At 35.8% G+C, this 20,225-nt stretch overlaps 1 long non-coding RNA gene across 1 annotated transcript; it reads right to left on the reverse strand.

The window, feature by feature from the left end:
* Window positions 1-9,015: 9,015 nt before the first annotated feature.
* On the reverse strand, window positions 9,016-16,084 carry LOC112941493 (uncharacterized). The gene is made up of 3 exons (XR_003246752.2): window positions 15,884-16,084; window positions 12,798-12,873; window positions 9,016-9,319 (listed from the first exon to the last, which is right to left on the reverse strand). It is a non-coding gene; the product is annotated as an uncharacterized lncRNA (long non-coding RNA).
* Between the last annotated feature and the right edge of the window lie 4,141 nt (window positions 16,085-20,225).

Here is a 20,225-nt window from a genome sequence, read left to right on the forward strand (position 1 = left end):
CGGTAAAAACATCAACATGAACCCCTTAGAAGTAATGCCTCCAAATTTTCAAAGCATACAGCACGGCCACTAATTCAAGGTCATGAGGGGGATAGTTTCTCTCGTGTACCTTTAGTTGCCTATAGGCATAAGCTATCACTTTCCCGTGTTGCATAAGCACACACCCCAAACCCACACGGGATGCATCACAACACACCACAAAACCCTTTATACCCTCCGACAAGGTCAACACCGGAGTGGAAATAACCCTATTTTTCAACAATTGGAAGCTCTTCTCACATGCCTTTGACCACTCAAAATTTTTACTCTTTTGGGGTCAAAGTAGTCAAAGGAGACGCAATGGACGCGAAGCCATCCACGAACCTCCGATAGTAACCCGCTGAATCCAAGATTCCCCTAATGTTAGTCGGAGTCAATGTTCTAGGCCAGTTTTTCACCGCTTCCATTTTCCATGGGTCTACCTCAACTCCCTCTTTAGAGATGATGTGCCCAATAAAATTCACCGACCTCAAACAAAACTCACACTTACTATATTTGGCATACAAATGATGTTCCTTAAGGGTTTGCAATACTACCCTCAAATGACCCATATGATCATTCTTATTCTTCAAATATATCAAAATATCGTCAATGAAGACAATGACAAATGAATCTAGGTAATTTAGAAATATTATATTCATTAGGTCTGTAAATGTTGCCGGAGCATTAGTTAGACTGAAATACATGAACAAGAACTCATAATGCCCATACCTAGTACGAAAGGTTGTCTTTGGTATATCCTACCCTCTCACCCTAAGTTGATGATACATTGACCTCAAGTCTATATTTGAAAAGTAACTCGCCCCTTGGAGTTGGTCAAATAAGACATTAATCCGAGGAAGAGAGTACTTATTCTTAATGGTAACATTGGTGAGTTTGCGGTAATCAATACACATTCTCAAGGACCCATATTTTTTCTTCACACACAAAATTGAATCACCCAACGGAGAAATACTAGGCCTTGTAAGACCCTAATCTAGTAAATCCTTGAGTTGAGCCTTTAAATCTTTCAACTCGGTCGGAGCCATCCAATACGGAGGAATTGATATGGGATTTGTATCAAGTATAAATCAATACCAAAGTCAATTACCATTCGGGAGGAATATCGGGAAGATCATTAGGTAAGACCTCTGGAAACTCACTCACTATGGATACCGACTCAATGGGAGGAACTTCAAATTCTAGATCTTCGAGTCTTACTATATGATATAGACAGCCTTTTGAGATCACTTTGCTTGCTTTTAGACAAGAAATAATACAACTGCTAGGAATAGAATTTCCCCCCTTCCACTCAACAACGGGTTCATTTGGGAAGTTAAATTTCACCACTCTTGTCCTAAAATCAATGGATGCAAAACATGCATGCAACCAATCCATACACAATATAATATAAAAATCAAGCATATCGAGTTCTACTATATCAACATAAAAAACACTATTGGGAAACATTATAGGACAATTTCATCAAATGACCTTGTTGTCTTAGCATATATATTGTTCTGCGTAGCCCTTGCCTCCTCAACCCTTCTTTCATAAATCATAAGATGGGTAATGTTCTTGTTGTCATTTAGCATGGCCGAGTGACACTCTTCTTGTAAGTCCTTTGACACCCCCATTACAAAATGGCTCATTTGGTCTCTAGGATCGGAGACCAAAGAAGGAGCATATTTGGACAACTTAATGAATTCCAAAGAGTACTCATGGACACTCTTTCCTCCTTAGCGGTGATTGATGAACTCTGTCACTTTCTCCTTCCTCATCTCCCTATGAAATAACCAATCTAGAAAATTCACCTTAAAGATCTCCCAAGTCACGGACCCCCCCTAAACGGCATATATCCCTCTATTGCAAATACCAAGTTTGAGCCATATCCTTGAGTAGGTATGTGGCCAACTCGACATTCTCACTTGAAGACACCCTCATACCATATAGTATCTTATGGACTTAATCAATGAATTCTTGGGGGTCTTCATCAACCTTAGACCCATAGAAAGTAGGAGGGTTCACTCGAGTAAAGTCCCTTAGACAAGAAGCCATAATAGTGACTTATTGATGAGGACAGGGAGTAATATCCCGATTGGCTTGGGGCGTCATATCTTGGGCTTGAACCGTCACGACTTGTGCTTGAGTAGTTATGGATTGGACCATTTGAGCAAGAATATCCCTCATCTCAGCCTCCATCATAGGTGGAGGGTTAGCCGGGGCTTGCTCCACATTAACATCTTCTTCAAGTGGAGAACTTGCTCATCATGGGGAGGACCTCCAGTATTAGAAACTTTCTCCTCAAGTATTTGAGTCGCATTCCTTCAACTATTCATGATTCCTATAAGCACAACAATAGTATTAGATGCAAAAGAACACCATAAGTATACTCTATTGGCACGATATAAGATTTCCAAGAAAGAGAGTGATTCCTAAGCATCATATAGGTTCCTACTCGTAAGTGTGTTGCACTTCACAATTATGAATACAAACCTACATAGACATGGTAGAAAGAGAGATATAACTCAATGATATTCAACCACATGATCTGTTACAAAGTTTTATACATCCGGGTTTACCCCCTAGACGTAATCGGCATCGTCGTCCTTTTCAAAGACTAAGACTAGACTCTTAGTTTCATGTCATTAGATTCATAGGTTGAAAAATGCAGAAAAAATTTAAAATTTTTATTATCACTACTTGGAGGTTTACATAGACCTCTACATACACATAATATATATTCATATCAAGTATACATAGACCCTTCGTATAGGAAGGTTACATAGCCTTCTACTCTTATTGCACATACATATACGTAAAATATAGAAATAGTCTCAATGATTGTCTCATCTCATACTATCTAAACGATTATCACAATATGGGCATAGCCCTTACATCAATTTTAATGAAACCATGTATAGGTCATACAAAAGTACAATACTCCATTAAAAAAGAAAAGAATGATAGAGTCAATAAGCTCATAAAAAATTCATAAGATAGATGATGGCATTGCACTCAAAATTTGAGGACCTACCCTACTTAGATGAAAGGAAGAATCCAACCTTCAACAATGTCGCCTTCCAAACTCTTCAATGACCGGAACCTAAAATGTTTGGTAAAAGGAAACAAAATGGGGTTAGTACTCCACATGTACTAAGTATGGGATTTTATGCACATACACAAGCAAAACATGCTAAAAGGCACTTTTTAGTCAAAACATGTCATTTTACCCCTTTAGGGACTTAATGCAAAGTCAAGTAAGTCATATCAATCAACCAAACATTCTTACTATCTCAACAAGTAATACTTATCCCAACATACTTGAAACCATGATTTACTACAACCCTAACATCAAGAAATAATATCACAAGAATGAATAAGAGTCAAACATATCATAATAAGCAAGACAATTACTCACAATTCCTTATTAAGTCAACAAGTGCAATGACTAAGCAAAGCCCCATAACCTTAGTCAATCAAGTATCCTCAACAAGAAAACATGACCAATATCCACCATAAAAATTATCATGGCATTTAGGTTTATATTTCATCATATATTAACTTATAACCCAAGGCATATTCATAAATGAACTAATCAACATATAGTATCAATAATATGCCATGGTCATCATAAATACATCATATATTATAATAACATAAGTACATATAAGAACCTCCTCCTATGACTCCCTTCAAGGCTAACTAGTGAAATGTTTAGGTAAAGACTCATACCCCTACCTAGACTAAGCTATCCCCCCTTAGGTTATCCAAGTTAGAGTTCAAGTCCTTTAATTCGTTTTACCTTCTGGTAACATCTTGCCCTAACCGACATAGACAACATGAGATAATGTGGAATCTAGTGTCATAAAACCTTACACCAAAAGAAGGCGGACTACTTGCCAAAGTAGTACAAAAACATGAAACATAGCAACTATATGGATTCACTAGCTAGTATTCTTATGTGGGCAACATAGTTCAACTGAATGATCACAAAACAATATAGGTCATGATCACTACCTATGGTTAGGGGTGGAGAATCATAATCTTCAATTTAGACCAAACCATCAACAATTACCATAAATAAGTTGAATTACATATTAATCTACTCAAATAACCTGTAGAAATCATCAACAACTCAATCCATAACTTCAATTTTGTAATTGAATAAAACCCATAAGTAAACTCAACTTTTTTGAAATCTATTTTGAAGAAACTCTTTGAGGAAAGAGTCTCAAAGATTAATAGAACCCACACCTTAACGTTTTTTAACAATTTGATGGTGAATTAATCCCTTTCAAGCACCCAAACCCTAGTGCTTGCTAGTCCTCAATAGTGAGTTCATGTAGAGAGAGAAATAACAGAGAAGGAAGAGAGTTTATTTGAGAGTTGTCTTTAGGTTAATGAGGGTTGAGGGTTTTTATAGTGGGACTTAATAAACTTAAATAGTCTCTCTTCAATCCGCAACTAACCCCTAAACCACTTAATTAATTAAATAAGACCAACTTAAATTAGGCAAAAAACTCGACCCTCATAGATGAAACCCCGATGAACGGGCCTTCTGTTTGTCGACAGACAGCCCCCCCCCCCCCCCCCATCCTGCACACCGTTGTCTTGGTCAGAGACAATGTAAGCAAGGTTATTCCTCCAATTGCTTAAGTGTGGAATGATGGTGGCATCGACGCCCTGTCGAACCATACACGGATCGTAGTCTGCACCTCTGCAATCCTCGATGAGTTCAGATGTTGTGCAGGTGAAAGGGACTTCTCCGCCATCCTAAGTGTGGGACGACATCGACACCCCGTCGATCCACACACGGTCCGTCTTTTGTCCAGTCAATGCACACTGCCAGGTAGTTTTGCATCAAACTACAGGGGTCCTCCTCGAGAGCCCTTGGTTGGTCCTTGGAGAGTCGTTCCTGGACGTTTCAACCATGAATAAGCTCAAACACCTATTATCTACCTTTCCTCCAATTTTTGTTCATTTTTATCTCCTGAAAGGTAGTCAAATAGGATAAGGTACACTAACATCCCTTTGAACCAACTTCCCGGACGTCATAGATGTTTTGGTTCTTAAACCTCCCAAATGTCCTATATTCATTAAGATTGGACTTACAAACACTACTTAGACTTTATGAAACCTATGTTAGGCTTGACGACACGGCTTGGATTTTCAAGGTGTTACACTTAACATATAGATAGATATCATCTTACTTCACATATTCAACTACAGAAATAGCAACATTACTTCAAGTAGTGCCGACAATGCTATGATCATCTTATTGCATAAAGTAACAACGATAAGGCCACGTCAATTTCAAGTAAAGCACATAATACCACCACCATAAGTGGACCATAACAATCACAACATAATTGAAGTATAAATAACCTCAAATGAAGAGAATAGGTCATCTTACCACCACATCATCCTCAATTCCTTAATTCGATGCTAAATCATTCAATTCACTTCTATAAGACCCTTACCAATGGCCATGGACAATAATTCAATATAGAAATTATGATAATAAATGAAACTAGGTCAATTCAATATAGATTCATCAATTTAATACAACCTAGATATCAATTGAACACAATTCTTACATCATTACAAAGCCCATTAAATATACACTAGAATTCAACAACATAAGATCAATATCAAGTAACCCATAACATAGTCAAAATCTAGGGTTCATTCAACTCATGGGTTCATAGGCAATTAAGGTTAAAATAATCAACACAATATCAATTAAATCATTATTCAATGTTTAGAAATCATTAATGCAAGAACCCATGGTAGAATCTTGAAATTGGACAATTCAACTTGAAAACTTTAGAAAACATCTTGAGAATTGGGGCTTCTTGATGAACAGAGTTTCAAGGATCAATATCCATACCTTTATGAATCTAATTATTCACTTTAATTAATAATATCCACCCAATTCGTCACTTTAAGCCCTTCCTTGTGTTTGGACTTCAATGGAGTCCTGGAGAGAATTCTAAGGGATTTTGGTTTTTGATTTAGAAGAATGAATTCTTCAATGTGTTTTGAGACTTATAAACACATTTAAAATATCCAAAAGACCCCTAAATAACCGCCAATACTCTTATTTGGAAGTGGGGTGAAATTACAACATCACCCCTCACTTAACGATGAGGCTGCGCAGGAAAAGAGACCATCGATGATTGGGCAGTCGATGGACCATTTTTCCACAAAAAGATTGTCCTGAACTCTTGTCGTTTGGTTCAGAGGCTTGAAATGGTCCTCTTCCCTTCCTAGTCTAAGTTCCTACCAACGGCACCCATCGACAGGGCGTCGATAGGACCACTAGCCATTGATGTCATTTAGGGCTACCTGGGACAGTCTTGACTCCAAGTTTGGGTCCTTTCTCAAGGACCCTTGGTTGCTCCTTAGGGATGTTTTCTCGGACGTTTCCAACCCAAAAATAATCATATACGATTTAGCACCTCTCACATGAATTTCATCCAAAACTAACGCGTAAAACTCAATGAAACATGCTTAGACACACAAGGTCGTTTCAAGGCAACACTTTCGAACGTCATGGACGTTTGATCTCCAAACTCCACGAAGCGTGACACACTGCATATAGATGACATAATAAATCATTTAAAGACCTTAAAACCTCATGAATCACACATAAACACAAAGAACCACATAGGTGACTTAGTCGTCGAACGTCTTAGTCGTCCCTTGATGTTTGACTTCCAATGCACCTTAACTATTAGTCACTTCCTCATTAACACATAATAGACCTATTTAGTACCTTATACAATCAATACCAAAAGTCTAGTCGCTATTTAACCTATGTCATTTTTGGGTCTTACATCCCCCACTTGGACAACATTCGTCCTCGAATGACACTTGCCACTCTCCGAACACTTACAAGAATAGAGATTTAACTAAAAGCTAATAACCATTACATACAACACTTAATCAATAACAAAACATCACTTTCACATATTTATGATATTTATAACACAACAGGAAACTAGAAGACAATTCTATAACTCGTTATGCTTCAAAACTCACATGCTTCATTCCAAATAACAAAAAACTCATTTTATATTAAATATCATGCCTATATAAATCAGTTCTAACAACATAACAAAAATTTTAGGCCAAAGAATTAATTAGTCAAATTTCCAAAAATTTAACAGTGAATAAACAGTACTCTTACAGTGATTCAACAATTTTTTTCAAAAATCCATCTTTTAATCAATTCATGATATAAATATGATAATATGTAAAGTAAAATCATGTAAACACATCTTAAAACACATTCATGGATTCACAAAACACACAATGCAAGAAGGTTATGAAATTCAATTTTAACAAAACACCTAAACACCATGCACATGCAACAGGCTTCTAGGAATTTCTATCCCGTCTACTAATCATACTCCCCCACTCAGAAGAAACTCATATCTCAAAAATATAAAATGCAAGGACTTAGCCTCATCATTCTCATCTGTCTTTGATCCTCTACTCCAGAATGCATAGAAATACCTTTTTGTTGGAGCATCAACCTTTGGAGAACTAGGAGCAACTTGCTTACCCTCTCTTCCTCTAGAAGCAATCATAGGACAATCTCTCACCTTATGTCCTTCGTTACCACAACTGTAGCAACTCCCGGTACCAAATAGGCACTCACCATAATGTTTCTTGCCTCAAGTGACACATGTAGGTTTGACATTTTGAGAACCACCTCATCTCTCCACTGTCACCTTAACCCTCTTATATTCTTCTTGAGTTTGAGCCCTCTTCTTCAACCTAGTTTGATCTTGATCACTAGCACTACTTCTTTTCAAACTTCTAGCCATCCTCCTAAGTTTAGACTCTTCAATTGATTGTGAATACACCATGAGTCTAGATAGGGTCATATCATCATGTAGCATAGTGGTACGGCATTTCTCCCTCACTAAGTCGGCCACACCTATCACAAAATGACTCATTTCATCCCTTGGATTAGACACAAGAGAAGGGGTATATCTAGATAACATTGAGAACTTCGAAGAGTATTACCAACACTCATAATGCCTTGCTTGAGATTGATAAACTCTTCCACCTTAACTTCTCTTTTCTCTCGGGGAAAGTACTTACCAAGAAAAGCTTCTTTAAATTCTTCACACTCAGTAGGACCCAATTCCTCTGGCCTATTATCATTCCATTGAGTGTGCCATATTTGAGAAACATCCCTCAATCGATACGAAACTAACTCCGCCTTCTCCCTAGATTTAAATCCCATAGCACTCAACACCTTGTACACTCCATCAAAAAAATCTTGGGGATTCTCTCCCACCTTAGAGCCAAGAAAGATAGGAGGGTGGGATTCATCCTCACAAAATCTCTTAACCTAAAGGTCATAGTTCTCTTCACAATATTCACCCTAGGCATCATACTCAAATTTAATTGAGTAGTCACGGCTTGGGATAAAGCAACCAAAGCCTCTCCTATCTCCCTATTACTCAACTCCTGATGAACCTTCGGAACATCATTACCTCTTTCCATATTAGGGACTTGATCACCTTGAGGAACTTTCTCAACTTTCTCAACTTGTGGAGGAATCTCCTCTTACACCTCGTTCTCGTCAACTCTCCTAGCTGGTGTTTTCCTCGTATTCATCGTCCTAGAAACCTTAGGAAAACCATAAGAAAATATTACTCATAACTTTTACTCTACGGCATGACATAGGAGTAGAAAAGAAGGGCAACTCTATCGTCCTATAGCCTCTCGCCCATAGATGTGTCGCAACTCACACCGATAGTCAAGACTCTACTAGACGTGACTTGAGACTTTTCAAATCCTAATACTACTTTCACAACCTATGCTCTTATACCAAGCTTGGCACATACCAAAACCACACCCTAGAAGTTAGGTGTCACAACCGAGAAGCACCCCCTAGAAGTAACATGGCGTACTTGACCTCTCGTAGATCTTATAAAAGCCTATAGTTATCATTCATCGCATCAACATAGTAAATTTAGCAGAAAATTTAAAACTCTTCATAGCACCTCATATGCTAGAAACTTTACTTCATATACATATAAAATATAAGTCATAATACATATATAGACTCTAAGTCTCTTTTCCATCTTAGACTCAACATTATTAGAATACGTTAGGGACACTGCCCTTAAGACAAATACAAAACTATACAATATTTAGTAGACTTTACAATAAGTACAGATTAGGACATCCTTGGACTTAAGGATTCATTTCCTTGAGCTTGTGAAATCACCTATCAAGATCCTCAATCATAGACCTCCTTTAAGCATTCCATTACCTACACTTTGTTAAAAAGTATATAAGAATGGGATTAGCACAAGAATGTACTAAGTATGGCAGCCATGCAAAAATGTGCATTTAAAAGGGACATTTTCTTTGAAACCATACTTCATGTCATTTTGATTAAATAATCATAAAACCTTTATCAATAGCATATATATAATTTTTGTACTTCATAGAAACACAATCAAAGGCCAAACATCATTGAAAAGGACTTATAGAATTTAAGTCCAATTGGAGGTCACTTTACATTGAGCTCATCCTCTTTACAATGAACTAATTCTATTAATTCATTAGTCTCCCAAGTAATCAATTAAGGATAATTGGTGCAATGTATCACCTTAGGACCACAAGGAAAATCATACATATCATCTACACAAGACAACACATACCATATTAGAAGTATAATACCACATAGACATAGTTAAGTCAAGACCTTCATCATATAGTCAACAAGATCAACATCATGCATGAAAACTCATATCATGCACATATTCGTAACAAGTAGACAAATACTACAATGTCATGCATAGGGAACACATACATAGTGACATGCATTAGAACACCTTCTTCGAACTTCCTAAGGAGCTACTTGTGCATTGTCTAGATGGGTTCATTACTTCCACCAATCCTAAGTAACCTCCCTTAAGTCATTCTATTTAGGTTGCTAGTCATTTAACTTCCATTGTCCATTTTACTTTAGGGAAACTATATCCTTAACTGACATAGACTGTGTGATGATAAATATGGAAGAACCCAACACCGAAAGGACGTGGTCTACCGGCCAAAGTAGAACCAAATATGACATAGCTTTCTAGGTGGATCCACTAGCTAGTATCCTATGTAGGCAACATAGATATGGAACTTGGAGGTACATGTTAAAACCCTCTTTATGCCAATATTAGGCATTATAGTTATTCACTTATGGAAACCCTTTTTATGCCCATTGAGGAATTGTGGTTATCCACCTCATGAGATTTATGGTGACATACCTTTCTACCATAGGAAGGGACACACACTCATATTCAAGTTCACTCAGTGTTAAGCTAAGTTCCCTTCATTGGAAACCGTTATTATATTTTTACTTTATAAATCATAGGTTTAGGACATTCATCCCCTCATATGCTCAACTCATAGGTCATAGATGGAAGTTCATCAACCTAAATCATGTAAATAATTGATTCACATGAACATAGCATATGTAAAGCATCATCTAGTTTAGGGTACACATGAATACACCATTCAAGGACCCTCTCTTGACTAGATCTTCATACATGTGTGTGTATACATATATTTGATCAAACCTTTCACATAACACATTAAGTCATACAAGTTCATACATACATATTCATACATATATAAACCAAAATTAGAACTATCATATCAAGGTACACATGTGCAATGCATAGGCAAGGTCCCATACCCTTGTCCATATTAGTACACCTTTCAAGTCATCCTAGTAAGGAATACATAACATATCTCACATACATATACTTTACATGCCTAGTAGACTAATGAACAACCTTTCATTTAGACACCATGACCCATACGACTTGTAATATGCATGTGAGTGAGTGTGTGTGTACATTGGTCAACATGATCACATAATGGATATCAACAACATATTGAGGCATCCACCATCTTAGAACATAATATACCTTCAAGCATAAACCACACAAAACACAATAGCATAGAAGACAAGCCAACTTCATATTACACTTAAGACTCCTAACTTGTGTTATTCATGCATTCACATAGGGGTACATTGGTAAAGTATTATTAAACATTTTTAACTCATCAATGGCATCACCTATACTTCACCCTAACATGGATATACACATGCTTACACAATAGCCATACAACCTAATTCACAACTAGAATAGGAAAGTAGGCATAAGCTTCACATAGTATCATCAAAATAACATGCTCATATATTCATGAATTTGCCTTCATTAACATGGTCAACACATATATAGATTTAAAAAAAGTAAACAACTCCACCATAAGTGGACCATACCACACTATGTCATACAAGGCTTCATCAACTACAATATTATACGGAAAGTAGAAGAGATAAGCATTCTTACCAATTTCTCACCCTTTGATCATCATTGATCAATAGACCTTGTTCATCAACACTTCATATATAGGGAAGTAGCTAAATGTACTTTAATTATAGAAGAAACCATGTACAAGTCTCTATAAGATCATACTATAACATAATACAAGGCTTTTAATCCAATTCACTTGCATTGATCATCAATTATATTTAATTAATGGCATAAGTCTAGGGCAGTAGCTAATTAAACACATAATCATAAAGAAATCATGATTAAATCACTTCAAGATCAAGCTACAACATAGGAATCAGACTTGTCAACTCGTTAGGGTATAGAGAGGAATTAACCAACACTATTGATTCTCTAAGGTCTTGATCATAAATCATATTTTAGAAAAATGTACATTTTAGTCAGTATCTAATGAAATCATAGTCTAGATGAGACACTACTACAATTGACATTAAGGTCTACACAAGCATGCTTCATATAAAGAATTCATGGAAGGTAAGTTTACATAGGTTAATCCTATTCAAACTATCATAAATTGACCCATATTGTGTTAATTACATACAATTCATCTCCATATTTTGTTATAGGCAGCATCTATAGACATTAACCATGATCAATTTATATAACAACTAACCTAACGCCATGATAACAAGTTACAACTCCATAGACTAGAAGAACCTAGATTAATTCAAACCAAGCCTTCTTTATTTTGATAGTACAGTATTTATATTCACAATTCAACCACAATATTGACCTAAAACAATAGCTACAAGAACCACAACATAATCGAGTTCAACATTAAATCACAAAAAGGGCCATGTTACCATGAATTCCTAGAATACTATGCTAGGCATGTTCAATTATTCATCCATGGATCCTTCATCATAAAATCATGATGAATTAATGTAAATAACAGTAGATACAACCACTTAAATATAATAGAATCATAATTTAATCGATAATAAATCAAGATCATAAAGCCCATAAAAGGCTAAATCGTTTTGGTAACAGAGAATGGGTTCATCATGCAATTGTCACGTCCGGAGTCTAGTCCCCAGACGAGACCAGCGTTGTTGACCTCTCAGAGGTCGCAGACAAGCCTACATACGTAATCGTTACTTCATCTAGGTTAATTTTAGCAGAAAATTTGAACTTTTTGTTACTTAACATTCATATAAGCCATTCTACTTAAACTCATAAACGTTCACAATCAACCATCTAATATTAAGATAATCAAATGAAAGAAATAGTTCCATATTGCATTAAGTGTATACTTGCTAAAATTGGACCAATAAAATGTTTGAAATAAGATGAGAAAGAAACGCTAGTGGAAGATACTCCACTACTCAAACCAATATCTAAGCTAGAATATAATAGGCAATTGTCCTCGAAAGCATAAAGGCCTACCAAATCCGGATGAATGCTCTATGTTTGGATAGCTTCAGCGTCGACCTGTAATTCTAACGTCCACCTATGTCTGCACCTAAAAATTAGAGTTATATGGGATTAGTACACACTTGTAGTAAGTATGGATATATTCAAGCACACACCAACGACATGCATGATTAAGAAGAGCTCTTTCCTATCGATATGAATTATGGAACGTCAAGTCAGTGATCTTGCCAATTTCGGATTAACAAAGTCATGCAATGAGAGTAACATGCATCATCATACTAATCATTTTGTAAATAACACATAACATATTACACATATCATATCACATAGTTCATATCATTCTTTCATATGTCATGAGACCTTGGAATCATGGACCATACATTAGGACCTCCCAAAATAAGGGCTCAACATATGGGACCTCAACTACGGAGCCTTCTTTAACAAACACAGAGTCTGCTTCATTCATTCATACGTACTTCATTTTCATTCTTTCATATACTAGTGCAGCCACCAGTCATACCTAGGATGTAGTTGAAGACTCTCATCGGGTTCGCTGTGCAATGACCAAGAAAAACCTAGTGTTATTACTTAAGTCTAGATCACCTCTTGATCATCCTATCCTAACACCTTTGGTATCGTTCATTTCATTATGTGCATTCGTTGAGGCTGGCCTTATTCTTTCTTTGGAATTTTTAACCTTAACCGACATAGATCATGTGAGCATCATGAAATCCAATGAGTAATCCCCACACCGAAAAGAGGTGGAATCACCGGCCAAAGTGAACCAAAACATACTAGCATATCTAGGGAATGGAACCTACTAGGTCCTTATATTGTAGTATAGGTTCAAAGACTAGGAGATATAAGGAGACCCATACCCAGCATGCTGGACAGTCTCATCTCATGAGAGTTACATGAACCTCCGCCCTTCCCGAAGGGACGCATCACCGCTCTTAGCTAGCCTATCGGTGCTCAGTATAAAGTTTCATTACATTCAACTCATACATCATGGAAGTTGTCTTCTAGCATGAGGACTTCATAGATCATTAGATGATTTCTCATATCATCATTCGTATTAAGTATGCATTAACTTCAATACTTTAATTAGAGTGTTCATAAAGAATGGTCTCTTCATTAGCTTTACACTCTCATAGGTGAGTACGTTTTGGTAACATTTACTTAGGATCATTTGATATTGCTCTCATCTTTCACATTAGCCTCTTATCATATTTTCACCTCATTCATTAAATTTAACACATTTGCTTTTCATAATTAATCACCCCTTCACGTGAATGTTCATTTCATCATATGCCAATGCACTTGGTCATTTAGTGTGTTTCACACTCTTACTTAACCCTTCTAGGGTTACATCATTTTATCAGACACATATTAGGCTCACTTACTTTTAAACGTATGCTAGACTTATGAGTCTACACATACATTCCATGATGCTTCATTCATAGTTTGTCTAGGTGATTCATGTTTACCCAAGATTATGTGGTACAAGACTTATGCATCTTGTAGATATCCCAAGATATTGATTTCGATCTTTAGAGGCAGCATTCATTAAATATTTGTTTGCGTATGAATTATGTGTCAATACGTAATTGGGCAATGAAACCCAATTTCGAATCCCTTGAACAACACTTAATCTTATTTTAAACTCTATAATTGCATTTTTCAGATTCGCGAGACGCTAGTTAGATTCCCATCAACCCCATAATATTTCTCTCTTGTTATCCTCTCATTTTTCGTTTTAAGGAAAGGTGGTTGTGGGTTCAATCCCCCACAAGCTCATTATTTTTCTTTTAATTTATCTCCTAACTTTCTCACCTATCCAAGAGGTTGTAGGTTCAATCCCCACTCACCACATTTATTTTCTCCTTTATTTTTTTCCTAACTCTCTCATCCATTCAAGAGGTTGTGGGTTCAATCCCCACTCTCTACATTTTATTCTCTCCTTTATTTTTGTCTTAACTCTCTCATCCATTCAAGAGGTTGTGGGTTCAATCCCCACTCTCCACATTTTATTTTCTCCTTTATTTTTTCCTAACTCTCTCATCCATTCAAGAGGTTGTGGGTTCATCCCCACTCTCCACATTTTATTTTGTCCTTTATTTTTGTCCTAACTCTCTCATCCATTCAAGACGTTTTGGGTTCATTCCCCACTCTCCACATTTTATTTTCTCCTTTATTTTTCTCCTAATTCTCTCATCCATTCAAGAGGTTGTGTGTTCAATCCCCACTCACCACCTCTATTTTTCCTTTCATTTTTCTCATGAAATTTTTGTGTTATTTTTATTTGGTGAGGTCATGGGTTCGATCCCCAATGACCTCACATTTTAAAAAAATTAAAAACATAGCTAATTTTCTCATCCTTGGCCGAGACTCCAAATTTCCAGTATTTCCAGCAAGTTGGAAATTTGGTCTCTTCCAATCCATTTTCCTCTCAATCTTTTGTTGCTTTTTTTTTGTAGTTTTTATGTAATGATATCTTGGGTTCAATCCTTAGGGATCTCACTTATTTTACATTCAATTTTCATTGAATTTTGTACCACTTTGTTTGGCCGAACCCAACCTACCAAATGCTAGAAATTTGTTCACTATTTTCAGCTTCTTTTTATCATCATTCATAAGTTAATTCTTAAGGCATTTCGTGGATCATTTGGTTCATTTTTAAGTGTAATCTTTTTATGATTACATTCAGCCACGAATTACCATTAAATCTAGCAACATTAAACTTAAATGAACATCACACTTTAAATATTTACATATAAGAAAACACAACATTTATAACACACAAATTTCAGGCAGCAACACAGTTAATTTACAGCACACCATGCTCAAACAATTAACGTAAAATACTTTTCCAGAATACATCTTTCATTCCTTACATAATTTCCAAATACACATTCAATACATAATCACAACCAGACCTAAAATTATCTACCAGAAGACATACCAACACATGCTTTGAATCTTTCAGAGGATCTAATGGCAGGGGCATGCAACGGGGAAAACCTTAGTTTCTCGATTGGAATTTAAACTGAACTTAGGGGTCTCTTAGGAAAGGGTCTAAGAGATAAGAAAAATCATACCATAATATCCTTCCACACTTGTTTAAATACTTCCAAATTCCAACGAAACCAAGCCTCACCACCGAAACTTCAAGCACAATCACGTCAAGAACCTTGTTTTGCTTTACGTTTTTAGACTAACTTTTCTTTTGAGTTTTTAGCAATCAAGTTCTTGATGAACTTTATTATTTTTGTTCTGTCCTTTTGTATTATGGAATGCATAAGTGTGAAAGTGAGAGAGGCGAAGAGAAAAACGTGACAATGAGTGGATTAGGATTAAGAGAGTTAGGTGGAGACTTAGTCAAACTAGTACTCCTCATTATTTATTATTATTATTATTAATATTATTATTATTATTATTATTATTTATTATTATTATTATTATGATTATTACTATTATTATTATTATTATTATTACTATTATTATTATTATTATTATTATTATTATTATTAAAAAACTAATTTTTCCTTTAATTAAATTAGTAATTAAATATTAATTAATTAAATTAGTTCACCAAATAAAATAAATCAAAGTAAATCATTGCTCCCACCTAGGTTCGAACCAGGGTGGAGCAAGATTTTACTCAAAGGACCGATTTCGGCCCTTTCTACCCAAATTACCCCTCCACCATATTATTTAATTAATTAATTAAATATTTTAGACAATTACAATACTACCCTTAGCCTTGAAAAGACCATTTTACATACACCCTCTAAACATAAGATTACCCCTTTTTAAGTCTGGTTAAGACTCATCCGGGTAAATCTTCATATTCGGGTGCCCTACATGGTTGGACCCAACCTTTCCTAGCTCAAATAACTCACCAAATCAGTTGTCTTAGTTGTTGCAAGGGTTCAGAGGTATCATTCTATGCGCAAAAATCTGTGTGAACCCGGTCTAATCGTAGGCACTCCAGATACATTAAGAATTACATAGCATAGTCATTTTAGGGTTGTTACATCTAATGTATCGACCAACTTTCCTATATAGAGTCATTCTTAAGACTTCCCTAGGTAAGACATGAAGTGAACATTCTTATGCCCCCTTCACACCTTAACTTGGCAAACCTTAAACTACTCTAGTTAAGTACTTATTCATTCATATGATTTTTAACTTAAGTCATTATCATCATTAGTTCACTTAATATACATTCATCACATAAGGACATTCAAGTAATGGTCTTGGAGAAGACCTAGGAACTCAGTCACTAACATCTTCAAAGCCTAATCGTGCAATATCTAGATAGTGTCCAATAGAACAACTTAAACTTCATAGAACTTCTCCAACACTAGCACGTATCCCATATGATGAGAATAGACAATAACCGACATAGACCATCGTAGCTAAACATGGAATTTGGAGTCAACCCTACTCCGACAAAGGGTGTTCTACTTGCCAATGGTAGAACAAGGACACAACCAATGTAGGCACATGGTTAAGGAATATCGAGGATTCCTTTGTACTCTAGCCTCATCCTTAGCTAGAGCTACTACCCAAGCATACTCACTCCGTGCTAGACTTTGTTCTCATAGACTAGTTCAATAAAGGAGTACATGAAGAGGTTTCATATCTAGTTCACAACCCAATCACATTATGCCTTACCAAAGAGGTCCCCTAAGGTTTTCTTACAATGGTTAAGAGGATAGCTCAATGACTTTCCTAAGGATGATTTCATGTCATTCCAGCCAATAAACCTTAAGTCCACCATTCACACATGAAGGATCCCACTACGGCTTTAAACTTCAAAGATATCATAACCTTTCAACTAGGTTGAAGGTTCCAGATAAAGGACCATCTTAACAATGTTCAAGTTCACATGTCAATCACACATACTAGACTAAGAGGCTTTAGCATACTAAGTCAAGAACTCACATTTACATTGTACATGTATCAAGTAAGGGACACAAGTCTACCAAAACAAGACACACTCATACTTCACCATATCATATATTGCATATCATTCAAAAAGCACGTAGGTACAACCAATATCATCTATAGGTCATACTACTCACTACTATAGTATAATCAATTTAAATATCACAAGTATCATATAATCTATCAATAAACATCATACTTCAACATCAAGAAATCCACATAATGACTATACCATAGTCTACTAGTCACACACATCATCAACTAGAAAAACTCATGCTTTGACTCCACATAAACACATAAGTCATATAGACATTCATAATAACCACATATTCAAGTTATAACATGATAAATTCATAATAAATAAATAAATGCCGATGAGGCCACATCATTCATAATTCATAAAGGAATGTCGATAAGGCCACATTAATCACAAGTATAGCACATAAGCACCGCCACCATAAGTGGACCATACCAAACATCATTAATATCTTAATCTTAGACTACACAATTTAGAGAAAGTTATATCAACATACCATGAATTCAACCCCACAACATATATCAACATACCATGAATTCAACCCCATAACTTTAATCCATTGTTAATTCTTCCAACACAATATACCAAGGCCCTTACCAATGGTCATGACATAAATTCAACCCAATAATCATAATACATAGTGAATCAAGGATAATACAACATGAATTTATGAAATTAGGGAAGCCAACTAAGAATTCTAGCATGATCATCATTCAATAGCCCTAATCAAACTACATAAGCTCAATAACATTAAGATATAATAAAATCACCAACAAAGTAGTCAAATCTAGGGTTGAATGAATTGCATGGTTTCAAAGATTTTTAATTTAAAATCATCTAATTAACAACAATTTAATCAATATTCAATTATTCAAAACATTTTATGAAAGAACCCATGGCTAGATTACAAAATTGGATAATTCATTGTTTTGATCATTTTTTAAATCATTCAAATTGACTCCTTGAATGAAGAGAATACAATCCATGCCTTAATTATGATGAAAATACCACTAAATTTATGGAGAAAAACTTAGAAAATCAATTGTCTTCCTTGGAACTTCAAAACTTCATCAATGGAGGTTTTTGGAGAGAAGAGATGGAGGGGTTTTGTTTTGGACTTGAGGGTTATTATTTGAAGGGTGAATTCGGGATTTAAAAAGATCTAATAACCTCCAATTACAAGACCCTAAAATACCCAAAAGACCCCTGAACTTATAGGACCCTTTAACCAAGTCAAACTCATCTTAAATTTCCGGAATTATCGTCGGGAAACAAGTCCGCGACACGGAGCTTCTCCCACATCATTTTTCAAAATAAAATTCCAAGACAATGGAGTCTATCTTGTCTCCGCAACCCGTAGAAAATTTTGGCTCTCCGTGAACCTAGTCCGCGACGTGGACTAGTTCCCATCATGAAAAAATTATGCTTCCTTGGGCAGCTTGCTAGCCCAAGGCTTGGGTCCTCCTCATGGACCCCTAAGTCGGTCCTTGGGGAGTTTTGACCAGACGTTATCACCTCAAATACTCTTGTATACATGTTAGGTACCTCTCAAATCAATTTTAACTCAAAACAACCCATAAAACTTTATGAAACATGCTAAGACACACATGGTCATTTCAAGGCAAATCTTTCGAACAACATGGACGTGCTTGGAGTTTGACTTCCAAACTTCATCAAAACTTTATATACTACCTATAAAAACTATTATTAACAATGTTAGGACTTTTTAAAAAAATCATTACACAAGTTTTAGGATCTAGTTTCACCTAAGTAATTTTAGAGGTGTTATATGAACCTATGGATCCTAAGGTCAAACTTGAGAAGAGTAGTGGTTCTCAAAATGGTAAGCCTACTTGTGATACTTGTGGGAAGAAGCACTATGGGAAATGTCTAGTTGGTACTAAAAATTTCTTTGGTTGTGGTAAGGATGGACATAAGGTGAAGGATTGTCCTATAATTGCGTGTAGAACAAAGGAAGGTAAGCAAGTTCCTCCAATTGTTCCAGGTGATAATGTTCCAAGGAAGAATCGTGTCTATGCACTCCGGGCTAGAGGATCAATGCCAGCTGATGAAGATGATGTTGGTATGTCATAGATTCTCTCTTTTATTTATTATGAGTTCCTTCTAAGTGAGGGGAGTGTGGTGATTTGTGGAGTTTTGATTTACTGTCTCATCTCTTCTATTTGACTCAATCTTGAGAGTTAGAAAGTCATTGTAGCATGTTTCATTGTGTTTAGAAGCCTTGTTGGAATTGAATTTCATTAATTCCTTGCGTTGTGCATTTTATGAAGTTATAGTTAACTTTTAAAAATGATTTTATCTTTCATATTTTCATGCTTTATCATAAATTTCTTAATATTTGCATGTTTGGAATTTTGAGCATATTCACTCTATTGCTTGGAAGTTCACTGTAAGATTTTCCAAATTTTGACTAAATTGGTTTTTTTTAA

This window comes from Solanum lycopersicum, chromosome 5 (genome assembly GCF_036512215.1).
Source record: "Solanum lycopersicum chromosome 5, SLM_r2.1".
NCBI lineage: Eukaryota > Viridiplantae > Streptophyta > Magnoliopsida > Solanales > Solanaceae > Solanum > Solanum lycopersicum.